Source organism: Orcinus orca, chromosome 19 (genome assembly GCF_937001465.1).
Source record: "Orcinus orca chromosome 19, mOrcOrc1.1, whole genome shotgun sequence".
In the NCBI taxonomy this organism is placed as follows: Eukaryota; Metazoa; Chordata; class Mammalia; order Artiodactyla; family Delphinidae; genus Orcinus; species Orcinus orca.
Window position 1 is genome coordinate 18,774,475 of NC_064577.1, and position 13,009 is coordinate 18,787,483.

The window sequence follows — 13,009 nt, forward strand, 5'->3', positions numbered from 1 at the left end:
TCAAAGCATTCTTCAATTCCCAGAATAAAACTTACTTGGGGAAATGTATTCCTCTTTAACTTCTGCTGAATTCATTCTGCTATTTTATCTAGGATATTTGCATACATCCATATGTTAGCTTGGTCTACACTTTACTTTTGTGGGCTTGCACTGTACTCCATCAGGGTTATTTTAACTTTGTGAAATTAACGTTCTGTGTTTTCTTATTTTCTGACACACCATCAACCTTTTTTTTTTTTTTTTTTTTTGCGGTACGCGGGCCTCTCACTGTTGTGGCCTCTCCCGCTGTGGAGCACAGGCTCCGGACGCGCAGGCTCAGCGGCCATGGCTCACAGGCCCACCCGCTCCGTGGCATGTGGGATCCTCCTGGACCGGGGCACGAACCCACGTCCCCTGCATTGGCAGGCGGACTCCGAACCACTGCACCACCAGGGAAGCCCCCACCATCCTTTGATAATTCAAGCACACGTAACTGTGTGTGTGGAATTTTTACCCAGTCTCTGTCTTGTCATTCCTGCTTCCCACTTTTTGGCTGGTTACCACCCCTACTACATCCACCCTGAGCCCCATTCCTTGCCACCACAAAACCCAGATCTATGCTTTCCAGCTATATTGAGCAAAACTCTCGCCTCTTGGATTTGTAGAGGAAGTACATAAAGGCCCTGCCCCTGTCTTGCCTTATTCCTCTCCCCGCTCATTTCTGACGCCTCCTTCTTACAGAAAGTCTTCCCTGATATGCCCTACCCTAAACCCCAATGCCTGATCTGGGCTCACCCAGTCCTGGCCTGTTATCCTCCCTTGTCTGTCTCCCCACCCAGACCTCGAGCCTAAAGTCTGAACTTGTATCTCATCCATCACTATAATCTCAGCACTGGCACACAGTAGGTACCTGCTACGCAGTGATTAGATGAATGTTATAACCGTGCACCTTAGAAACAACAGAAGGAAGAAAACATTAAGTGAGCAAACGATAGTCTGTGGGTCAAGTCTGGACCAAATGAACGAACCACATTTATTCACATACTGTCTACGGCTGCGTCTGAGCTATCAGGGCAGGAGCAGAGTGGTTGTGAGAGCGTGTACGACCCCGAAAAGCCTAAAATATTTTCTATCTGGCTCTTTACAGAACAAGGTTTTAGACCCCTGGTTTGGAGCCTCCACTCATATGCGGACTCCACTAAGCCATGGCCTTTTTTTTTTTATGCATCAAAACAAGAAACAACCCAGGAAAGGTTGAAAAGAATGAGTTACTACTGCTGAAAGATGGTGGGCAGTGCAATAGGTTTTCTGTTCCTACATTGACACTCATTGACATCGTGAGAACAGCAACCACACTGTGCTCCCAGCTCCACGCCCACTTCACCCCATAATCGAGTTCACTTAACACCCTCGTGCACACTTACTACCACCATGCTTGTTTATTTCAAGGTGTTGCTCCACACACAGCAGGGGCTGGTCATAAGCTCAAAAGACCACACAACCAAGAGGTCACAAGAACGAGTGAGGCGAGACAGCCCACCACTCGGTTACCCTAGCCAACATCGAAGCACGACTGATTCAACAGAGGCTAGAAATCTGGATTTTTATGTGGAATGTCTTGATTATTAAAATGTTGTCAATCAACAAACATAGGCATTTATCTTGGGATCTGGGGGCAAATTTTTTCTTTTGAACTACAGTTGAATGTTGTGTTAATTCTGTACTGCAAAGTGACTCAGTTATACATATATATATATATTCTTTTTCATATTCTTTTCCATTATGGTTTATCACAGGATATTGAACATAGTTCCCTGTGCTCTACAGTAGGACCTCGCAGTTTATCCATCCTATATATAACAATTTGCCTCCGCTAATCCCAAACTCCCACTCCTTCCCTCCTCTACTCTCCAAATTGGTTATTTTGGTTACAGAATTAAGGATTTCTACTCAACAAAGATACCAACAACAAAGTGAATGGACACATCACATATCAGGAGAAACCATTTGCATCATCTAAAAATCAACAAGCGGCTAAAGTCTAAAATATTCTAGTCAGAAATTCCAGTTGAAAACTGGGGGGCATGGGACTTCCCTGGTGGCGCAGTGGTTGAGAGTCTGCCTGTCAATGCAGGGGACACGGGTTCGAGCCCTGGCCGGGGAAGATCCCACATGCCTCGGAGAAACTTAGCCCGTGCACCACAACTACTGAGCTTACGCTCTAGAGCCCACAAACCACAACTACTGAGCCCACGGGCCACAACTACTGAAGCCCGGGCGCCTAGAGCCCATGCTCCACAATAAGAAGAAGCCACCACAATGAGAAGCCCGTGTACCACAACGAAGAGTAGGCCCCGCTCGCCGCAACTAAAGAAAGCCCACACGCAGCAACGAAGACCCAATGCAGCCAACATAAATAAATAAATTTAAAAGAAAAAAAAGAAAAATGGGGGGCGGGAGGGAATTCCCTGGTGATCCAGTGGTTCAGACTCGGACTTTCACTGCTGTGGGCACAGGATTGATCCCTGGTCAGGGAACTAAGATCCCACAAGCCGAGTGGTACAGCCCCCCCCCAAAAAAAGAACGAAGGAAAAATGGGGAAAGAGCGGGAACAGGCAATTCATGTTACAGGAAATTCAACAAGGCAGCGAACATATATAAAGATATTCTCAAACTCAGTAGTAACCAGAGAAATGTAAATAAAAAGAGTAAGGCTGCTAAAAATTAGAAAGCTGGACAATGCCAAGTGTTTGCAGAGATAAAGATCTTTGGAATCCTGTGCACTGCTGGGGGGAGGGAGGAATGTAGGATGGTGCAGCCTCTTTCAAGAGCAATCGGTGGTACTTGGTTCTATTAAGTATAGGCACACACTATGAACAGGCAGTCCTCTCCTGGCCTGAATCCCAGAGAGATGCTCCCAGAAGTCCATATGGGACAAATACAAGAGGTTCATGTCTGGGCGTAGGAATCAATGTGGGCGTCCATCACCAGGAGAGAGATAGGCAGAATGTGGTGGATACACAAACCAGATGGTCACCATAGCAACAGGGATGAGTCAAAGAAACATGGCGGTGAGTGATAACACTAGGAAGAGCTATCACATGACACCATTTATGTAAATTAAAAATACTTGCACACAAGGGCTTCCCTGGTGGCGCAGTGGTTGAGAGTCCGCCTGCCGATGCAGGGGACACGGGTTCGTGCCCCGGTCCGGGAGGATCCCACATGCCGCGGAGCGGCTGGTCCCGTGAGCCATGGCCACTGAGCCTGCGCGTCCGGAGCCTATGCTCCGCAACGGGAGAGGCCACAACAGTGAGAGGCCCGCGTACCGCAAAAAGAAAAAAAAATACTTGCACACGTACCCTGGATGGGAGGGGAGTCTGGGGGAGAATGCATACATGCACATGTATGGCTGGGTCCCTTTGCTGTGCACCTGGAACTATCACAACGTCGTTAATCAACTACACCCCAATATAAAATAAAAAGTTAAAAATAAAGAAAGAAAAAAATACACGCACACAAATTTTTAAAAATATGAAAAAACATGCACACAAAACAGTACACATTCTTAGGAATACATACAACAAGACATGGAAATATTTGGTAGGGAAGAGACTTTCATTCAAATGCAAATATTTTGGGAAGATGTAAGCACATTATCTAATGAAGTCAAGATAGTGAATAAATTGAGTTACATTTGGGCCATACAACTACAAATAAAACCACAACTGACGCTAAAAAAAAAAAGAATACACACAACAAAAGCATATGTATTAAACACATTAGAATAGTCAGCTGTGGGGGGAAGAGAATGAGAGAGTGGGGTACACAGAAGAAGAAGGAAGGAATTATAAATGAACCAACAAAAGCATGAACAAGCACACAAAACAAGAGAGGATCTCGGACGGACCAACAATGATAAAGTGCTAAGAAGGAGCATGTGATTAATTCAATTCCCCACACCTGAGGTCTAAAACCATGGGGAGACGGAGGAATGAGGTCTACAACTGGACACTGCCCGTAGAGTCAGAAAAGATTTGACAATCTAAGTCCACACGCAGGTTCAATGACCTCAAAAAGCCTTTCCAACGGAGACGTTTCGTTATACCATCTGCTGCTTGGGAAGACAGAACTCGGACAACCCAGGCTGTTAATGTCAGCTTGGAGCTTTCCCTCACCATCCTCAGCACAGAGCAAGTCAGCAACGTGGGGAGAAGGGAATAGGATGAAAAAGAGACAGCTTCCTGTGTCCTTAGGATAGCTGAGACAGGCTGGGACCTGGGACTCTCTGCTGCAGTGCTGCAATGCTTGCCTCTGGACACACCTCTCCGGGAGCAACAAAATACAAAGAAACTATATGGGACTAAAAATAACCGCACGAATGCTCAGCTGGGGCAAATTCTGGACCCCAAAGATACAAAGAGACCAAAAAACCCAACTGCCACTTCCGAAGAGCCTGGAGCAAAAACAGGGTGCCGGGAGCAAAAGCTGGGTACTGTGCACGCCCCCTGCACACACCACCACCTAAGGGGTGGGCAAAACAGCTAAGTCACCCCTCTGACCCGTCACCTGGACACACCCCTACCCTCACCGCATATAAGGAACAAGCCCCGCCCCACACCCCACCCCCGCCTCAGAGAGCAAGCAAGCAAGCGAACCGGTTTGTTCTAGCTTCCCCCAGCTGCAGCAGGGGCGCCAATAAAGCCTTGCCTGAATTTCTTGTCCGGCCTCTGGTCAATTTCTATTAATTAAGGAGGCCAAGAACCTGGTCTGCAACACAGCTGTTCCTCAAGCAGCGCTAACAGGGACCAGTGTCAGCAGTCACCCTGGCAGGGAGGCTCTGGGTCCATAGCTACGTGTGATTTGCTGTTTGATCCTCAGGGAATCCTCAATCTTGTGGGAGATTAAACTTAGACACAAAGTGAAGCAACAAAAGCCACTGAACACAGCCACGGAAGAGGAGTAAGAGATGAAATGCCCCATGAGCAGAGCCAGGGCCAGAGTTTGGGCAGCAGAGCCTGCCACGGACGGGGTGACCAGAATGGACCATGGAAAAGGTATGCATGACACCGGGGACTGCCATGTTCCGATGAGCCACCAGTTGCCCTGAAGTGACCAAAGACCAACAAGAAAACCAATGATTTAACAGTCACCCCATGCTCTGCCCCCTCAGGGCTGCTTGGCACGCACCATACTTTGGCTTCTTTCAAAGTCAGGAAACAGTTCTTTACCCATCACTGCATCTTAATACTCAAAAAAAGCTGCTCTCTCCAGAGAGAGGGCAAAAAGCACTTGGTGAGCTGGATGGGAGACGTCAGTTCCAGGTATGGTCTCCATCTTTTTCTGTGGAAAACAGGAGGCACACTTTACAAAAAAGGGTTAACAGAGCAGGCCTGAGATGGCTCTTCTGAAAAAAGGCCTGCTTGGCAGGTTGGCCCTTGGCTGGGAACTCGGGTTTTACTTCCTGACATGTATAGGACTGTGAAGAGAGGCTCTTATTGCTCCTAAATTGTTTGTGCAAACACGGTGGTTTATGCTGAACACCTGCTTTCCTTCCGGGAGTCAGGAGTTCAGATAGGTGCCAGGCAGAGGACGTCCGTGTGGCCAGCCCCCAGAAAAAAACCCTGGTGCCGAGTCTCCAGAGAGCTTCCTGGGGACAGCGCTTCACCTGTGTTCTCACGACGCGTCACCGTGTGACTCAGCCAGGAGAGGACTTTTGGAAGCCTGTGCCTGGTCCCCTGGACCTGACCCCATGGGGCTTCTCCCTCTGCTAACCTTGCGTTGTATTCTTCCACTGTTATAAATTGCAGCCATATAGATGGCGATGTGTTGAGTCCCATGACACCTCCTGCAGAATCACTAAATCTGGGGGTGGTCCAGTGGACCCCTGACACAGAAATAAATTCAAGATAAAAGAAATATTGGAGATCAGACCAAGAAAATGAACTAAACACATACTTCTGCCTTCCAGGTACCCTAAAATGCTTTGGAATGACAGAAGTAGTTTGAAACCACTAAATCAGTAAGAGACCTGGGAAACAAGAAACAGGGCCACTGGCCAACTAAAGCATCTGAGACACTTCTGAAAGGTGGAGCGTTCTCAGGATCAGACGGCCTGAGTGAACCCCAGCCCAGTACAAGCTTGGGAGGAGGCCGTCATGCAGGGGCAAATGGTAACGGGTTTCAGGCTCCAAATCCGCAGACAGAAAGAGGGGCAGGGATGGGATCTGACAAGATGAACTGGGGCGCGGCGGCTGGGATGGCCAGGGCCCTGGGATGCTTTCCCCGCACGCTGAGCGGCCACAACATGAGCCCCTCCCCTGGGCTACACGCTCCGCCCGGCAGCACGTCACAGCTCGCCAGCAATCACCAGAGGCAGCAAAGAGATAGGCAGGGACACAGGAATCCTCACATTCATAATGAGCACACATATGGGCTTCCCTGCTGGCGCAGTGGTTGAGAAACTGCCTGCCAATGCAGGGGACGCGGGTTCGAGCCCTGGTCTGGGAGGATCCCACATGCCGCGGAGCAACTAAGCCCGTGAGCCACAACTACTGAGCCTGCGCGTCTGGAGCTTGTGCTCCGCAACAAGAGAGGCCGCAACAGTGAGGCCCGCTCACCGCGATGAAGAGTGGCCCCCACTGGCCGCAACTAGGGAAAGCCCTCGCACAGAAACGAAGACCCAACACAGCCAAAAATTAATTAATTACAGATGAGCACACAAAGAAAGGCACCCCAGGTTTTACTCAGCGTCATGAAAATGGGGACATGAAGCCAACAGGAGTACATATACCAGAAGAAGGAGTTAATAAAGCCCATAGAAGAAATTATTAAATGTCCTTGGAAAGACTGAGGGGAGACTCTACCTGCAAAAGCAAGAGCCAGCTGACGGGTGAAGAGCTCTACTGCACGTTGTGAGATTAAAAAGGAGGGTCAAGAGAATCCCCCGGCGGTCCAGTGGTTAGGGCTCGGTGCTTTCACTGCTGGGGCCCAGGTTTGATACCTGGTCGGGGAACTAAGATCCCGCAAGCCATGGGGCGCGGCCAAAAAACAAAAAAAGCAGGTTCAAGGGTAGTACTGTTTGTGCAAAAGGAAAAGGAGGGATCAAGAATCTAATTCATATTTGCTTATATTTACATAAAGAGACTCTGGAGGGATACGTAAGAAACTAATAACAATGGTTACCCACTTGTGGGGTGAGGGAGAACTGGGTAGCGGGGGATAGGGTGGTGGGGAGACCTTTGAATACAGTATAATTTTTGAACACTGAATATCTTATCTATTCCAAAAATTAAATTTCAAAAAGTAGAAACCTTGAAAATTAAATATATGATAAACAATACTTAAAACACTCAACAGATTGGCTAAAGAGTTGACTGGACAAAGCTAAACACTAGATTAGGGAAATCTCCCAGAATACCGTCCACAGAGATAGAGAGACAGAACATTTGAGAGAAAAGTCAAGAAACTTGAAAGACAAATTAAGATCTTCTAATACCCCATTTAACAGTAATTCCAGAAGCAGAAAATAAAGAGAATGGAGATGAGGAAATCCTCAAACTTCCCCAGGGCCAAATAAATGTATTAATCTATAGAATGAAAGGGACCACAGAGAACCGAGCAGGAAGAACAAAAGAAATCCAGCCCTAGACAAACAGTGCTGAAATTTTAGAACACTGGAGAAAAAGAAAAAATTGTAGAGCTTCAAAGAAATAAACAGTTTAACTACAAAGAAATAGGAATCAGGTGGCATAGACTTTTATCAACCACATTAGATGCCATGCCAGCAGGTAATGGAGAATTATGTTCAAAATTCAGAATTTTTTTAACCTAGAATCCTATACCTAGTCAAGAGTATTCATGTGGAACAGCAAAATTTAAAAATATTTTTAAACATGTGAAGGCTTAGAAAGTTTACCACCCACAGAATCTCTGGGGGAAAAAATTTACTTAAAGACTCATTAAATCAAAATAAATAATGAATCCAAAAAGGAGGAAAACAAGAGATAAAACAATCAATGATGAGCAAATAATCAGTAAAACTTATGACTGTTGATGCATAAAGTACAAAACCCCCAAATCTCATATATGCAGATTATCTTTAAACATCAAGAGAAAAAAATGTTTAGATATGTGTGAAAACTTAAGGATACCAAAAGAGCTCAATTTCACCTGTCATCAGAGAAATCCAAGCTAAAACCACAATGTGATACCCACCAGAATGACTAAAATAAAAAAGAAATTAACCAGGAGTTGGCAACGATGCGTGGCAACCACGTATGCTTCTTGGGTACATAAGTTGATGCAACCACTGTTGAAAACTGTTTGGCAGTATCTACAAAAACTAAGCCTATGCATACCCTATGACCAAGCAATTCCACTTCTGGACATACACTCAACGGAAGTGCACACAGCCCGTTTGCTTAGGGCTGGCCTGTAAATGTATATAATATTGCAAAAACTAATAGAACTAGGAATCATAGTGGAAGTCTTTAACACAACTCTCGGAATCAATAGGTCAAACAGAAAAAATAAGTGTACAGACAATATAAGTTATAATTAATAAATCTGGGATGAACATATAACTTTGTACAGGGAAAAGTCACTAAAACCGACAGTTTGTTAGACTACAAATTAATTTGTTTTTCATCTTTCAGCAATATAGCAGAATTGAAGTCCCCAGACCTTCCAGCTACAAAGTATCTTTTAAAAATACTAGAAAAAAAAATATATATATATAACTTTGGAAACAATAGGTTAGAGAAACCTGGTGAAGTCAAAATTCAAAAATGTGGACAAAATTAAAGGAATTTTGAGATATTATAAAAACAGAAAAATATGTTATCACTGATGGAACTTCTAAAGAATGTACTTCAGGGAGAAGGAAAGTGATCCAAAGAAGAGTATCTGTGATCAAGAAGGAATGAAGAGTGAAGACAATGGTAAACAGGTAGATAAGTTTAATATTAACCTAGAAAATAATAATAACAGCAATAATGTCTGATTTGAAGGGTTAAATTAAAAATAGAGCAAAGGCCAGATGGGAGGCCACAGGAATTAGAGGCTCTTGCCTCCATCAGAAGGAGATTGATTACATAAATGATCTAATCTTTCGATTCAAAGGCTAGAATTTGAGTAAAATAAACTCAAATTGAGTAGAAAGAAAAAGAACAGAAATTAATGACATAGAAAAAGAAAAATGAATAGGATTAGTCAATAAATCCAAAATCTGGTTCTTTGGAAAGACTAATAAAGTAAGCAAGCATTAAGCAAGTCTGACCAATTAAAAAAGAGAAAAGGCAGACATGCACACACACATGCACACACACGCACACACACGTATGAACAAGAAAAAGTGCACCACAGATATGAAAGACTTTTTTGCTTGCAACAGACAACTATACACATTATGCTAACATATATTAAATATCAACAATGTTAATGATTTTCCAGGAAGATATAAAGTATTAGGTTGACTTTGGAGATAGAAAACCTGAGAAAAGTCAATGATCATGGAAAAATGAAAAGGTAGTTAAATACTGATACCAACTTCCTTAAAAACAAAAACAAAAAAACCACCAGCAGCCCAGGCGGTCTGCAGTCAGATTGTGCCACACTTCAAGATGCAGACCGTTCTTCTGCTTCAAAGCATAGAAAATAATGGAAAGTTTCCCCACTTAATCAGTGAGGACAGCATAACCTTGATTATGAACTCAGACAAAAATGGGAGGAGGGTGAAAAAATATATACCAATCTCTTACAAATATAGATACCAGAACCCTAAATAAAATGTTAGCTAAGTGAATCTATCAAACAACCCAGACGTGTATTTTAAATTATCCCAGGATTTTATTGACAGAAAATCTAGCAGAATAATCACCTATGTTTAATAATGTTAATAAGAAAACTACATGGTCATCTCAATACATGCTATACAAAAGCATTTGGGGGAAAAATCAACAAAACAGAAACTTACTTAATCTGATAAAGAAGATACTTAGTGAAGATACACTGGGAACATCCCCCGAAAACCAAGCCCAAGACAAAAGTGTCCTATTTTACCCTTAATAGTCCACACTGTGGAGAAGGTGGTCCATAGAAAACAAGGAATGAGCACAAACGCTAGAAAGAGACATCTGTTGCTTCTTAACAGAAGAAAAGATTACGCACCACAAGCAGACACATCAACTTGAAAAATTATTAAAACAGAGTTCAACGTGGAGGCTTCAGATCTAGTTTGGGGCACCAAATTAAACCCGCTTGCTTTGCGAGTTCATCGTACAAAGCCATTTGCTGTAGAGTTAAGGTATCAGGGTTGACAGGTTTTGCTGCCCTCACGCCGTCTTAAATGAAACAACATCTTGTTTGAAACTAGATGACAAAAATCTTCTGAAACCAAAATTTGCTCGGAAGGGTTGACTTGTGCCGACTCCACGGGACTTTATCTGCTGCCTGCAGCGCCCGCAGCTGCTAATGGATAAGCGTGTCGACCAGTCCGCGAAATTCTCCCGATAGAGGGCAAGGGAGAGCAGCTTCCCCGGAACGCGTTATTTCTAACCGTACACCGCTTATTATATAAACTTACCTTCTGGTAAATACAGCGCCCACAAAAGAAAAATGAGGTATTCAGGGTCCCATTTCCTTTAAAAAAAAAAAAAGAAAGAAAAGAAAGCATCTAAAACTAACTGTGCTTCCAGGATGCGCAGGGAGGAGGCGTCCCCGCTGCGCTCCTGACAGGCTGCGCGCATCCCGGGCCACCGGGCATCCAAACGGCGCCCGGGTTCCAGGTGCGCCGCGCGGGCCCCGCCAGCGCAACGGTGCCCACGGCTCCGCGGAGCCGGGATTCCACGGGCCGGCCGGCCCCCGCCACGCAGCACTCAGGACAGCTCCCGCGGGGCCGCCGCGCGCCGGGCCGCTGGCGCCTCTGTGGCCCAGTGTCCGCGGCACCGGCCTCCGTCCTGCGCTCCTGGACACCCCCGGCCCGGAGGGGAGGCCGGCCACCTGCCGCGCCACCCGCGACACGGGTCCCGGCACCCGACTGGGCGGACAGGACGCCGCCTCAGTGACGGGCAGCCCCGCGCCGGACCCCGCATCCCGGACCCCGCATGCCGGACCCGGACACGCAGCCCGCGTAAACGACGCCGCTCAGGCGTGAGGAATGGGCGGTCGGCGTGGCCCCTACTCACCGGCCAGCGCTGCTCTGCAGCCCGCAACCGCCGCGGCTTGTGCGCTCGCTCCCGGACTCCCCGAGGGGGCCCCCGCCACCAAGCGGTGCCCCAGAGGCGCCGGCAGGAGTCGCGAGCGAGCAGCGCGGGGCAGCCTGGGAGATGTGGTCCCGCGGCCCTGCGCCGTCTCTCGCCCGCGCAGTGCCCGGGCCGCCCGGCGTGGTACCTGTATCCCCAAGCTCTGTGCCCGCGCCGACCAGCGCGGTACTTGGACCGCCAAGCTCGGTACCCGGACCGCTCAGCGTGGTACCCGGGCCGCCCAGCTCGGTGCCCGAACCGCCAAGCATGGTACCCGACCAGCAGCTTCAGCATCGCCTGGGGACCTGGTGGAAACGCAAACTCTCCCTCCCCCTGAGGCTACGCAGGGTTTGCTGCATTGAAAACTCTATGGGGGCGGGGGGGGGGGGGGAGCCAGCAATCTGCCTTTTGCAAGCCCTTCAAGTGATTCTGAAGTTTCCTCAGGTTTGAGAACAACTGCTCTACATCCCCCCGACCCCCCCACCCCCACCCCCGCCAAGGGACCTCATCTCACCTATGGCATCAGTTACACACATAGCACACGCACACCCATACGTCCCCAGGTGCACCGCCGGCCCAGACCGCCCCTCTCCCTCCCGCCGGCAAGTCTCAGTGTCCACCCAACATGTCCTCGAGGATGCCTCTGAAACACTCAGACTCATCAGGGTCAACACCAGACTCGAGATCCCCGCTACCCCCTTCTGGTTTTGCTCCAGTGCGCCTCGTGTCCACTGCATTCATCGACGCGGAAGTCACCTAAGACCTTAGCGGAAGCCGAAGGGGCAGAATGGCAGGACACTTAGTCATACTTGAGGGAGGATCAGAAGAGGAGAAAGGAAGGGAGCAAGGAAAATACCAACCCGTCAAGACGTGAGGGGAGGGGAAGGACAGGTGCCGGTGTAAGGTGTAAGAGTTCCCTGGAAGTGTTACTGAGGGAGGGTTGTTTAAAGATGTTGAAGTATTTATGACAAGAATTCAGTTAAGAGGGGCTGTGTGCTACACAGGAAAGAACAAGATAGCTCACAGTGTATGATTCCTAAGAAGTTGTACATATGTAAGCGGGCAGGCAGAGTCTGCGGGCAAGTAGAGGAATGAGCCAGCGCTAGAGGTTCTCAGGGGCCATATGTCCCCACACCTTCCCCCCACTCGCACCCAGGAAAACTTGCTGCGTCTGGATACACTGTGGTTGTCACACTGGGGATGCCACCGCCATCTAGTGGGTAGAGGCCAGGGACGCTGCAGCATATAATGTTGGCACAGGACGGCCCCGCAACAAAGAAAGATCGGGCCCAAATGCCGAAAGTGCTGAAGCTGAGAAGCCCTGAGAAAAGAAGAGAGGAAGTTGTCTGTGAGGACAGACAGGTGTGCGTGTGTGTGTGTGTGTGTGTGTGTGTGTGATGTTGAATCTAAGCTGAGCAAGAAAAGAAGTAGGAGGGAGAAAGCTGAATGGCTGAAGGAAGTAGTGGGTCAGACAGACTGGAAGTTCTGATGGAAGTCAGTGATTTATTTATCTTACTGGAGTCGTTGAAAAACCAAGCTGGAGAGGAGCTTCTGGTAAGGGAATAGGATGGTCACGGAGGCCCAGGTCAAGATGTGAGGATGGATGTCTAAGGTGGGGGAGAGGCAGGGTCCCTGAGTACCATTATGTCAATTGCACAGCCTGAGGTTGGGGCGGAGGAGTGGAGTAAATGAGACCAAGGTCACGTACGTGGATGCGGAAACCACTGACACACACGGCAAGAAAGTAGAGAGATATCAGGAAGGGGAGGGGAGAGGGTGGTAAAGGC

General features: G+C 47.5%; 1 protein-coding gene across 3 annotated transcripts in view; it reads right to left on the bottom strand.

The window, feature by feature from the left end:
• SPECC1 (sperm antigen with calponin homology and coiled-coil domains 1) overlaps positions 1-11,284 on the bottom strand; it is a 245,347-nt gene extending 234,063 nt beyond the window's left edge. Inside the window, exons 1-2 of one of the 3 annotated variants that reach the window (XM_049702411.1) lie at positions 11,166-11,284; positions 10,565-10,620 (exon numbers count right to left, since the gene is read on the bottom strand). The gene's annotated coding sequence lies outside the window, so the exon portion shown is untranslated. The remainder of the gene's footprint in view (positions 1-10,564; positions 10,621-11,165) is intronic. The other 2 variants (XM_033422809.2, XM_049702412.1) reach the window with 2 other exon arrangements.
• Between the last annotated feature and the right edge of the window lie 1,725 nt (positions 11,285-13,009).